Source organism: Nerophis ophidion, linkage group LG14, assembly GCF_033978795.1.
Source record: "Nerophis ophidion isolate RoL-2023_Sa linkage group LG14, RoL_Noph_v1.0, whole genome shotgun sequence".
In the NCBI taxonomy this organism is placed as follows: domain Eukaryota; kingdom Metazoa; phylum Chordata; class Actinopteri; order Syngnathiformes; family Syngnathidae; genus Nerophis; species Nerophis ophidion.
Window position 1 is genome coordinate 33,053,790 of NC_084624.1, and position 12,594 is coordinate 33,066,383.

The 12,594-nt window shown below is 38.0% G+C and overlaps 1 protein-coding gene across 3 annotated transcripts in view; it reads right to left on the reverse strand.

Moving 5' to 3' along the window:
* agap3 (ArfGAP with GTPase domain, ankyrin repeat and PH domain 3) overlaps positions 1-12,594 on the reverse strand; it is a 414,103-nt gene that overhangs the window by 179,546 nt on the left and 221,963 nt on the right. The window lies entirely within an intron of this gene.

The window sequence follows — 12,594 nt, forward strand, 5'->3', positions numbered from 1 at the left end:
GAAAAGACAGAAAATCGTACACTTAAAAAAAGCTTAAATTATGACAAGACCAAACAACCACAATGAATCTCACTGGGCATCATCCAAATAATACTATACTGTATTCTAAATTACAATAAATGCCCAATAAAACAATAACTACTACGCCCAAATGAAACTTTTTTAAACTCATTTTGTTTGTTTGTTATTAAAAATTTTAATGCATAACCACATTTAATACAAACAGCCAAACTTTTTTTTACTCCATCATCCTAAACAAGAAACCAACGTCAATGGTACCGAAAAACCTAAAAATACAAATTTAAGTTAAACTCGGATTTGTTTAAAAAAGAAGGAAAAAAGTTATAATTTGTTATTTTTGAAAATGTCATTTAAAGTAAATTTTTAACCTGTGTTTATATAATACAAAAAATGCAGTACAATTAAATAAAATTGCAAAAGTTTACATAAAAATATGAATTTAAGTTAAGCTCTGATTTATTTATTTTCTGTGTATAGACAGTATATCTGGGTGGTCAATTTTTATTATTTTTTTAACCATATAATGTTGTCTGTCAATCTGTGTTGGCCCTGCAATGAGGTGGCGACTTGTCCAGGGTGTACACCGCCTTCCGTCTGAATGTAGCTATGATAGGCACCAGCGACCCCCCGCGACCTTGAACGGGATAAGCGGTAGGAAATGGATGGATAGATGTTTTATTTTAAGTCAGCTTTCAACCTGTGAAAATTATTTTCAGGGTATAGACAATTGTTTTTGGGTGGTAATATTATTAGTTTTTTGAATATTATTTAAAGTCAAATTTTTAACTTGTGTAAATGAAATTGTAAAAATACAATGCACTAAAACAAAATTGACCTAAAAATAAAAAAATTAGGTTAAGCTTTGGTTTCTTTGAATATGTAAACAGGTTTTTATTGGTGGCATTTGAAAAATATATATTATTCAAAGTCAACCTTAAACCTGTGTAAATCAAATGTGAAAAAAAAAACAATACAGCCAAATAAAATAAAATAGCATCGGTTAAATCTAAAATATAATACAGTAAAATAAATAAAAAAGGACAGGTTAAATGAAAAAAAATAATACAGAAAAAATAAAAAAAGCACAGGTTGGATTCAAGTTTAAGTGTTTTTTTTTAAAGGGGAACATTATCACGATTTCAGAAGGGTTAAAACCAATAAAAATCAGTTCCCAGTGGCTTATTTTATTTACCAAAATGGATACATGGATGATACAGCAGAGGATTGGGAGAATGTCATGTGGTCAGATGAAACCAAAATAGAACTTTTTGGTATAAACTCAACTCGTCGTGTTTGGAGGAAGAAGAATACTGAGTTGCATCCCAAGAACACCAAACCTAATGTGAAGCATGGGGGTGGAAACATCATGCTTTGGGGCTGCTTTTCTGCTAAGGGGACAGGACGATTGATACCGTGTTAAGGAAAGAATGAATGGGGCCATGTATCGTGAGATTTTGAGCCAAAACCTCCTTCCATCAGTGAGAACTTTGAATGGTTGACTAAATACTTATTTTCCACCATAATTTACAAAAAAATTCTTTAAAATTCCTACAATGGGAATTCCTGGATTTTTTTTCACATTCTGTCTCTCACAGTTTGAAGTGTACCTATGATGAAATTTACAGACCTCTGTCATCATTTTAAGTGGGAGAACTTGCACAATCGGTGGCTGACTAAATACTTTTTTGCCCCACTGTATGTAGTTTATATATATATGTATATATTAGGGCTGGGCAACAATTCAAAATTTTAATCGAAGTTAATTGCACTCTTTCTCCGATTAATCGCGATTAACTGCATTGTATACGCAAAGCCCAATAATTAATTCAAAAGTAGTGTGTAATACACCTTTATTGGAATATTCTCCCACATGAACAAAAGCGCCAAAACATTTGTTGTGCAAACACAATTTAAATCAGTCCTTGTTAAACAGTAGCAGTTAAATAGCATATTTTATGAAAATCAACTCAAAAAATGTAAATACAAACATTTAAGCTTATTGCCACTGCCAGGGTATTTAAGTTATCCTGTTTGTTATGGAAAATAAATATAATCTACATACAAATCTCTGAGCCACAATCATAACATCTGAACAGGCAATTTCTGAGGTAACAGCAGAAACATTTTTTTTTATCAGGGTCTTGTGTTTAAAAAACCTATATTATAGGTAGTGGGCTGTTTTAGGGAATTTTTGATCAGATTATCCGTAGTAGCAATATTAACAATATTGTGTTTATTCTGCGTAGTGCACTTAAAATAATTATGACCATAACTAGGAATTGATATGATGGGAATTTTCCTATTGTTTGCTTGGTGCTTTGATAAACTGAACGCATATACATGGTACTATTTGTGATGTTATGAGCCAGGGAATAAAAGAACTACCCTACCCAGCATGCAACAGGAGTGACGAGCATGCGCAGTGCCCGGTACAGGTTGTGTGTCGCCATGACGGCATCTTGTATGTTGTGATATGCACGCTCTGAAAGTAAACGTTAAGAACTCAGCCAACACTTCTCGTCTGTATTATTCATGAATGGACAGACAACACATATACTCCGCTGCTTCACAGGCCGCTGGATGTAGCCGGCAAAGTATTCCCATGCTAGCTAGCCGGTCTAGCAAGCACGCGTCATTCAGTCCAAAACGGCCCGAACTATCCACATTCAGAATTGTCTGGCGGTCGTAAGTGATCCCGGAGTGACCACGCTGTAAGCCAGCCATGAAATTTGCAGAATTGTCCGGTATTTTTGCCAAATGTTCCATCTTTACCAAAACCCCCCCAATGCCGAAGTACATTCGGGATATGCCATCTTGTTAAGAAAAGGCGTTAAAAAAATAAAAGCATGTAAACAACATACGCAAATGTGCGATAAAATAATTGTCGGCGTTAATAGATTGATGAGTTAACTCGTAAGTAACGCATTAATTTGCCCACCCCATATATATATATATATATATATATATATATATATATATATATATATATATATATATATATGTGTTTGCACAACAAATGTTTTGGCGCTTTTGTTCATGTGGGAGAATTTTCCAATAAAGGTGCACTACACACTACTTTTGAATTCATCATTGGGCTTTGCGTATACAATGCAGTTAATCGCGATTAATCGGAGAAATAGTGCGATTAACTTTGATTAAAATTGGTATTCGTTGCTCAGCCCTAATATATATATATACATATATATATATATATATATATATATTTCTACTGTATATATATATATATATGCACGTTAGGTCAGGAAAAAACACAAGCCTGTTTGCAGGTTTCCGCTCTACCCCGGTACTGAGCACTGTATAACGGACAAACCACAGAAACCTCGACTAATATATATATATATATATATATATATACACATACACATGAGTATGTATGTATATATATATGTAAATATACATATATATATACATACACATGTGAGTATGTGAAAGTTTGAGTCTTACCTTAATAACTTCCCTAATTACCTCTTTAAAGTTTTGTAATCAGAAATATCAAGCAGCGAAAATGTGCCAAACATGAGGAAGTGTGGAGAAATAGTTTTGCATATCACCCAACATGCACTGTTGTGAATTTATATATTTGCAATTTTAAATAATACATAGAGCTGATCCTGTTTTATAGTGTCCACAAAGTTTAATGAGCAGGAGGTGTGTTGTGTGCGACCGTGAGTTAACTTCATTCGTAGGTTATTAATAATTTATACCATGACTGGGAAAAGTTTGGATTTGGTCATATTTACATTGATAGTGTGCTGAAAAACCCTTCCAAATAAATATCATGATTGTCCCCACTCGTTAAAATATGGTCCGCCTTGAAAACAGAACATCTTGTTTTAAAAGGAAACCGGACAATTTATTTTGTGTTTGTTCTTAACTTCCTGTTCAAAAAAAGCACATTTTAGCTAAATTGATGTGGCAAACGGCAAAAGTAGAAGCTCTGCATATGTTCAGCGCTGTGTTATGAAAAGGCAACTACACGGCGGTGCTGTTCCACATGCAAAACCGACCCAAAGACTTGAATGGAAACGGACAGAGTCCGCCGCAGTGGCGGCGCCGTTTTTCTTCCGTTACGCATCCAGCGAAAATCCGGGGTTACAGCGTTATATAAGTAATCTGGCATCATTGGAGCATGCTGTTTTTTCTATTGGTCATTGGAGTTATTTTTATATGTTATCAAATTATCAGTGTGACGTCATGATTCTCAACGGCCCGTGCAACTCTAATATTACTTAGAGTCAACTCTCGACTTGTGAAAATGTAATTTAACAAATACAGTGAAATTAAATAGCATAGGTTGTCTCGGGGGGTTCTCAGCAAGCACCACCATAAAGACCAACATTAAAATACAGAAGCGTAGTAAGCCCAAGTATTCATTATTCATTAAAAACAAGGCATAGGTTTTATTCAACAAGTATATTTATTATTTTTGGCCACTGTTACATTACATGGTTTGAACAGTAATACTGCGTTTGCATTAGTGTTGTCCCGATACCAATATTTTGGTACCGGTACCAAAAGTCATTTTTTTCCGGAGTTTATAAACATCATATAAATATTAAAAAAAAAAAAAAGATTTTGTGATGCTAAAAAATATAGATGTAATCATACTAGTATCGAATAGATACGGTCCTGTGCTTGGTATTATTACAATGAATGTCAGGTGTAGATCCACCCATGGCATTTGTTTACATTGTGACGCCGGTGAGCTACGGTGTGTAGTGAAGCATGTTCTGCTATTCCTCGTCCTTCAGAGATGATACTTGTAAGAAACGTACTTTATTTGTCGCCATGGAGGCGAGTAGCTAAAACACTACAGACTGCGGATGGACTTTAGCCACTAGCTAGCTAGCCATGTCTTAAAGCTACCTCTTCAGTGTTATAACTTCACCTTTATTAATAGTTTTCAAGCCAAAATGCATCCATTCTCCCTTTTCTGTCTACACACTGTGTCTTCTAGTAAGAACTTTGTGATTGTACTCTGCCGAACATGCTCGTCTGCTCGTAAACCAGCAATGTCAGCGTGACGACGACGCGCCGTCATGCCTGCAAAAAAAAAAAAAAACTATACCGTATAGTACCGAATATTATTCATTAGTATCGCAGTACTGTACGAGTACTGGTATATCGTACAACCCTAGTGTGAATATAGGAAAATAAAACACGGAACTTTAATCAAGTGATTCTTTGGTGTACCACTGGATGGCGCATGTGTGCACAGTTGGAGAATCACTGTTAGAGTGTGTACATGAAGTTGATTACGCTCATACTTGCCAACCCTCCCGGATTTTCCGGGAGACTCCCGAAATTCAGCGCCTCTCCCGAAAACCTCCCGGGACAAATTTTCTCCCGAAAATCTCCCGAAATTCAGATGGAGCTGGAGGCCACGCCCACTCCAGCTCCATGAGAACCTGACTCAATGTTGTGACCCTCTTAAACAGGACAATACTGCCATCTACTGTACATAGAATAGAATGTCTGTTCTGAAGCCCACAGTAAAGAGACGTAACTTCATCACGTCGCCTGGTTATTGACTCCAACCCAATATATTACACGGTCGACGAGCAAAATGAAGAAATGCGCTTGCAAGTTCCAGAACGATTGGAAACAAGAATTTCAGTTTATCCAGGAGAGTTCGAAGGGGAAGGGGTATGTTGCCTGTAAAATTTGTAGAACAGACTTCTCCATTGAACACGGCGGCCAAACAGATATACTTAGCCATGAACGGTCAGTCAGCGAAGCACAAAGCGTCCGCAGCGCAGCATCGTTCAAAACCCAGTATTGTGGCCCACCTTGCAAAATGGAGACCCAATGGTGTATCTTATGCTGAGACAAACATGGCTATGCTGATAGCTGGAAGCAACATCCCGTTCTCATTTGCGGATGTCTACAACAAATCCGTGAAAGATGTTCCCGGATTCGGAGATCGCTCACCAATACGCAAATGGCAGAACAAAGGTTACTCAAATAGTGAAAGGTAAGTGTTGTTGTTTTGTTTAGTAACCAGCAAGCACAGTACAGGTAGTAGAACAACTGTGTTTTTATTACTGTGTATTTGATAGATGCCGTCGGAAATTCAACTATTTCTTTTATTTATATATATCCATCCATTTTCTACCGCTTATTCCCTTTTGGGGTCGCGGGGGGCGCTGGCGCCTATCTCAGCTACAATCGGGCGGAAGGCGGAGTACACCCTGGACAAGTCGCCACCTCATCGCAGGGCCAACACAGATAGACAGACAACATTCACACTAACATTCACACAATAGGGCCAATTTAGTGTTGCCAATCAACCTATATATAGCTAGAATTCACTTAAAATCAAGTATTTCATACATATATATACATATATATATATATACATATATGAAATATATATGATATATATGTATGAAATACTCGAGTGGGTGAATTATACGCCACCCCTCTTAACCACGCCCCCCGCCCCAACCACGCCTCCGCCCCAACCCCGACCTAGCCCCCCCACCGCCAACCCCCACCTCCCGAAATCGGAGGTCTCAAGGTTGGCAAGTATGATTACGCTTGACAAAAATAATAACTTCAAGTAAATGAAAACTTTACCGCCTGTTTGTAAATAAAGATTGTTAGGGTGAGTCTCCACACTTCACATTAGATAACCGTCTTGCCTGGAATACCATTTCCAAACCACTAGGTGGGGCGCCACGCAGCAACACGACAACACATCTTCCCCCTTAAAAATCAATGCGTGTGCGTGCGCGATAACTCTTTAATAAAACAACACAGCGTGACCTCATAAAAAAGTTTGGGACTGCGAGTTGAAGTGAAGCTCCTCCCTGAGCGCCGTCACAACGGTGCACTGACAGGAAAGCCGGGTCTCTCCGGAGCCAATTACGTGGGCGAGGAATTGCAATTTAGCGTGTCTGATGCACAGCTGCTGCGGGAGGCACTGGAGCGACAAAGTCACCGCAATGGCACACAAGTTCCCTGACATCCACGCTCATCAGCTTGTGACGCCTCGGCAGCTGAGCTACCTCCGACTCACGCATGCATTCAAAAGTCTTTGCAATTGTCTGGTGTGTCTTTTCCGGGGAAATTACTTTCTTCCATATTTTGATTGGCTACAAGGGCTTATTAGTGCCCCCTAGGGGTCTAGAATGCACTCGACAGCCAGTCAATCCTTGTTCCAATTTTATTGAACTGTTTATTGTGTTTTCAATGACTCAATTAGTTAATTAGGCATCAGATCAAAAATAGCTCCCGTTATGACACAAACTACAGTCCAAAAATATTGTTAAGTGGTGTCTTTAGTTTAAAAAGGCAAAGTTCTCTCTCTCATATTGGATCTCATTTGGTAATGCAGAAGTCGACGGCGTGAGGTCAGCGTCTACACTTTCTTCATTTCCCGTTCCTTGAAATATAAAATGCATATTTTATAAAAGCACAGTCGATCCGATCTCACTGAAGCGGGTTGCAATTCTGTGGTGATTTAAAAAAAAAAAAAAAAAGAAAATTAAACAAATTAAAAAAGAAGATCTAAACGAGAGCGCTGCAAGGGGGCTGACGTGCCTAAAAAGAAGAAAAACGCTCGCTTTTGACGAGAGTAAATTGACTAAATTTAATATTGTAGTCTGTTAAAGGGAGGGGGGTGTATCCGGGGGATTAGGATATGAATTAAAAAGGGGACAGCATATAAAATTAAAAATGTAAATAGAAAACCCAAAACCAGTGAAGTTGGCACGTTGTGTAAATGGTAAATAAAAACAGAATACAATTATTTGCTAATCCTTTTCAACCTATATTCAATTCAATAGACTGCAAAGACAAGATACTTAACTTTTGAACTGGAAAACTTCATTTTTTGCAAATATTAGCTCATTTGGAATTTGATGCCTGCAACATGTTTCAAAAAAGCTGGTAAAAGTGGCAAAAAAGACTGGGAAAGTTGAGGAATGTTCATCAAACACTAATTTAGAACATCCCACAGGTGAACAGGCTAATTGGGAACAGGTGGGTGCCATGAATGGGTATAAAAACATCTTCCAAACAAGGACAAGACAAAGGTCACCACTTTGTGAACAAATGTGTGAGCAAAGTGTCCAACAGTTTAAGAACAACATTTCTCAACAAGCTATTGCAAGGAATTTAGGGATCTACGGTCCGTAATATCATCAAAAGGTTCAATCTGGAGAAATCACTGCACGTCAGCGGCAAGGCCTTGACCTTCGATCCCTCAGGCGGTACTGCATCAAAAAGCGGCATCAGTGTGTAAAGGATATCACCAAATGGGCTCAGGAACACTTCAGAAAACCACTGTCAGTAACTACACTTTGTGCAAGTTAAAACTTTACTATGCAATGCGAAAGCCGTTTATCAACAACACCCAGAAACGCCGCCGGCTTTGCTGGGTCTGACCTCATCTAATATTGACTAATGTAAAGTGGAAAAGTGTTCTGTGGTCTGACGAATCCACATTTCAAATTGTTTTTGGAAACTGTGGACGTCGTGCCCGCGGACCAAAGGGGAAAATAACCATGCGGACTGTTCTAGGCGCAAAGTTTAAAAGCCAGTATCTGTGATGGTATAGGGGTTGTATAGGGGTGTATTAGTGCCCAAGGCATGGGTAACTTACACATCTGTGAAGGCACCAATAATGCTGAAAGGTACATACAGCTTTTGGAACAACATATGTTGCCATCCAAGCAATGTCTTTTTCACGGATGCAAATCATTGTATTCTGTTTTTATTTACGATTTACACAAAGTGCCAACTTCAATGGTTTTGTATTAACTTCTTTTTACACTTGTATAAGATTTAAAAATCTTATAAATAAAACATTGCATTATATCAGTTGTTGTAGTTCAGTCTCGTGTTTTATAAGTATTCCGCAATTTTTTTGGCTTTTTTTTTTTTCTGTGATGTGACTGCATCTTGAAAGAGTGTGAGGATAACCATAGACCCAGAAACGGCCCTTGATGTGTCATAGGCAAGTGTCTGACTAATTAGTACAACAGTAGTTTTACTTAATTGTGTTGTATTTAGCTGTATTTTACAGTGTTTTACTTCTTTTTACTAATGCATGAGATACAAGCATGCAATGATGTGCTCTCCATTGTTCTATTAAGTGTTCTATGTGTAGTTACTATTTTGGATTGGGTCATCACAAGATGGTAGGAGTGATTGCATTAAGGAAAATTGTGATAGTAATCATACTGTTATGATCCGATGCCTGGATCATTCCATATTCTTGTTTTTGTTCCATTTTGGTATCACACTCTGTTGTTTGACATCCTTAGTTCCTGTTTTGTTGTCACCATGGTAGCGTATTAGTTCACCTGCCCCTTGCTTTCTACGCACACCTGTTTCTACTGATTACTACCTTATTTAAGCCTGCCCCTTTTCGTTCTTCTGTCTCGGATCCTAATTTGCTTTCACGCAACACATGACGACTTGCTTTCCATACTCGCTAGCTCTCGCGCTGCGTTTTTGTTTATTCCTAGCTCTCATGCTAATTGTTTTGTTTTCACTTTTCGTGCCTGTGTGCAAAGTGTTAGTGTGTCTGTTTATTTCCCTAGCTCCCATGCTAGCTCCTTTTGTTTGCCTTTTCGGCCTAGCACCAGTATTTTTGTTCTAGACTGTTTTGTTATTTTAATAAATACTTATTTCTTACCTTACGCTGTGTTCTTGCTCGACGCATCCTCGGAAGAACGAATCCGGCATCGCTATGCCACGCAAGTCCCACACATAGATTCCTATTTTATTTGTTGTTATGGTTGTGTATATTTGAGCCCCCCATCCACATACTCAAGATATGTTATCAATTAATGATATTATATGGGTGCAAAGTGTTGCTGACAAACAAAGTATATTGTATTGTTATTATTTGTTTATTCAACTTGGAGATTTAAACGTTTTCATTTCAATAACAATGTTAGTGCTCAGTGGCCTAGTGGTTAGAGTGTCCGCCCTGAGATCAGTAGGTCGTGAGTTCAAACCCTGGCCAAGTCATACCAAAGACTATAAAAATGGGACCCATTACCTCCCTGCTTGATACTCAGCATCAAGGGTTGGAATTGGGGGTTAAATCATGGCCACCGCTGCTGCTCACTGCTCCCCTCACCTCCCAGGGTGTGAACAAGGGGATGGGTCAAATGCAGAGGACAAATTTCACCATACCTAGTGTGTGTGTGTGTGTGACAATCATTGGTACTTTAACTTTAACTAGACAAGAAATATGAGTTTATTGCATTTGCAAGTATATACCTGCTCCATTATTATGAATTATCATTACATCACTGGTTGATATGGTCTCATAAAAAATAATGGCAATAATATCGTTTATCAAAAATAATTTGTTGGTCAATATATCGTCAAGCAAAATGTGTTAGGGCCAGACCTATTTGCAACATAGGCAAGTGAATGGCTGATCAGTGCAATACCTAGTGGCATTAATTCAAATGCCACTAGGTAATAGTATCACTCTGCACAACACATTCCTGTCTAGTTTTTTTTTGCTGTATTTTTCAGTAGTTATTTACATTACTTGTACATCTTTTTACACTTTTATGAGACGCAAGAATGATGGTGTGTTTGCACTACATCAATTATTCATTACAATTGTTTTGTATTTATTACCATAGAATCGAATTTTGGATGCTCATTTTACACTTGCATAAAGAACAAAAATGCTACACACAAGACACTGAATTACATCAGTCGCTGTTGCAGACTACATGATTTTTTTTAAACTATTTTGCATTTTATTCAGCCTTTTTTGTCTTTTTATGATGTTTCCGCAAAACTGCACCATGGATTGTATTGGAAAAAAGTGTGACGATAACCAAAGAACCAGAAACAGCCTTAATGCGAAATAGGCAAGTATCCAGCCGATCAGTACAATAGCAGTTGTACTTAATTTACTTTTATTTAGCTGTATTTTACAGGGGTTTACTTCTTTTTGCGCATGTATGCCATGCAGAAATGCTGTTTAGGAGATGTATGTGGTGCATTGCATTGTTCTATTAAGTGTTCTATTATGGATAGTTTGCATTTTTAAAATGTCATCACAAAACGGTACAAGTGATTGCATTGAGAAAAACTGTGATGGCAATCATAGAACCAGACATGGCGCTTAGTGCAACATTGGCAAATGTGCGGTTGATCAGTGCAACAGTATGAGCAATACAACTAACGTATTTTTTCGGATTATAGGGCACACTTAAAATCTTTTTCAATTTCTCAAAAATCAACAGTGCGTCTTAGCAGTAGATGTCAGTCATACATAAGAGATACGGTACACCTAATAGACGTAGTGGTAGATGGCAGTCATACATAAGAGATACGTGTACAGTGCAAGATGAAGGCCAGTAAACAACACCAAAACTGTAAATGTTCCATTGAGAATATAGAATATTACACACGGCACTTAAAAATCTGTCAAAATGTTTTTAGTACGACTTCGGTAAGCTATGAAGCCGCACCACTTGATGGATGGTCGGAGTGTAAAACATCCAATTATTATTAAGGTGTGTGTATAAGGACCGCAAAATGGCATCTATTAGTAGACAAATAACTCGGCGTTTTGTATCGCAATATTGTGCAAAACCAACTTTTCTTTCCTTCTGGTACCTGCTGATGTGTATTTGGGATCTGCATAAGTCCTGAAAATGTTTGCAAGTCCGCCATTGTAGTCAGTGGTGACACCGTAGTCGATAAGCTTCTTCTTTGTCTCTACCTTCTTATGTTGCATTCATCTTCCGCTGTTGCCATTTCTAATACAAAGTAGCGTAAAGTTCTTACTTCTGTCTGTCAGTAAAATAGCTATTAAAGCGCTAAAAAACTGTAGTGTGTTTACATAATTCACCCACGGAAGTTTAGTTACTAGAGAGTTCCAATCAGACGTTTTTTCACGGGACACATTTCCGGCGTTGTTGTTGCACTAGTGAGCCACAGATGAGAAGATGTTGCTCAGTTATTGATTTAAGTAAAGTGTGAATGTCATTAAAACAGTTAGCTCCATCTTTTGACACTTCTTCCACTCCCGTCCTTGCACGCTACACCGCTACAACAAAGATGACGGGAAGAAGACGCTGTCGTTGAAGAGACGCTCACAACGCTATGCAACATTTTGACCAAAGAACCACCATTACATGTTATGTAGACCACAAGGAAGTGTTTTACATTTAGAAAAAAATTCTAATATGACTCCTTTAATGCGCCTTATAATCTGGTGCGCCCTATGGTCCAAAAAATACACAAATTATAACAAAAATGCCACCAGCTGACAGCCCTACTCTGCAAAACGGTTTACATTATTTGAATTTACAGCGGTTAATAGAGTTTTACAATACTATGGCTGTTAAAGGCCTACTGAAACCCACTACTACCGACCACGCAGTCTGATAGTTTATATATCAATGATGAAATATTAACATTGCAACACACTTTCATCCTCGCTCAAATTAATAGGGAAATTGTTTCTCGGTCCGAATAGCTTTTGCTGCTGGAGGCTTCCATTATAAGCAATGTGAGGACGTGAGGAGCCCTCACCCATGTGACGTCATCGTCTGCGACTTC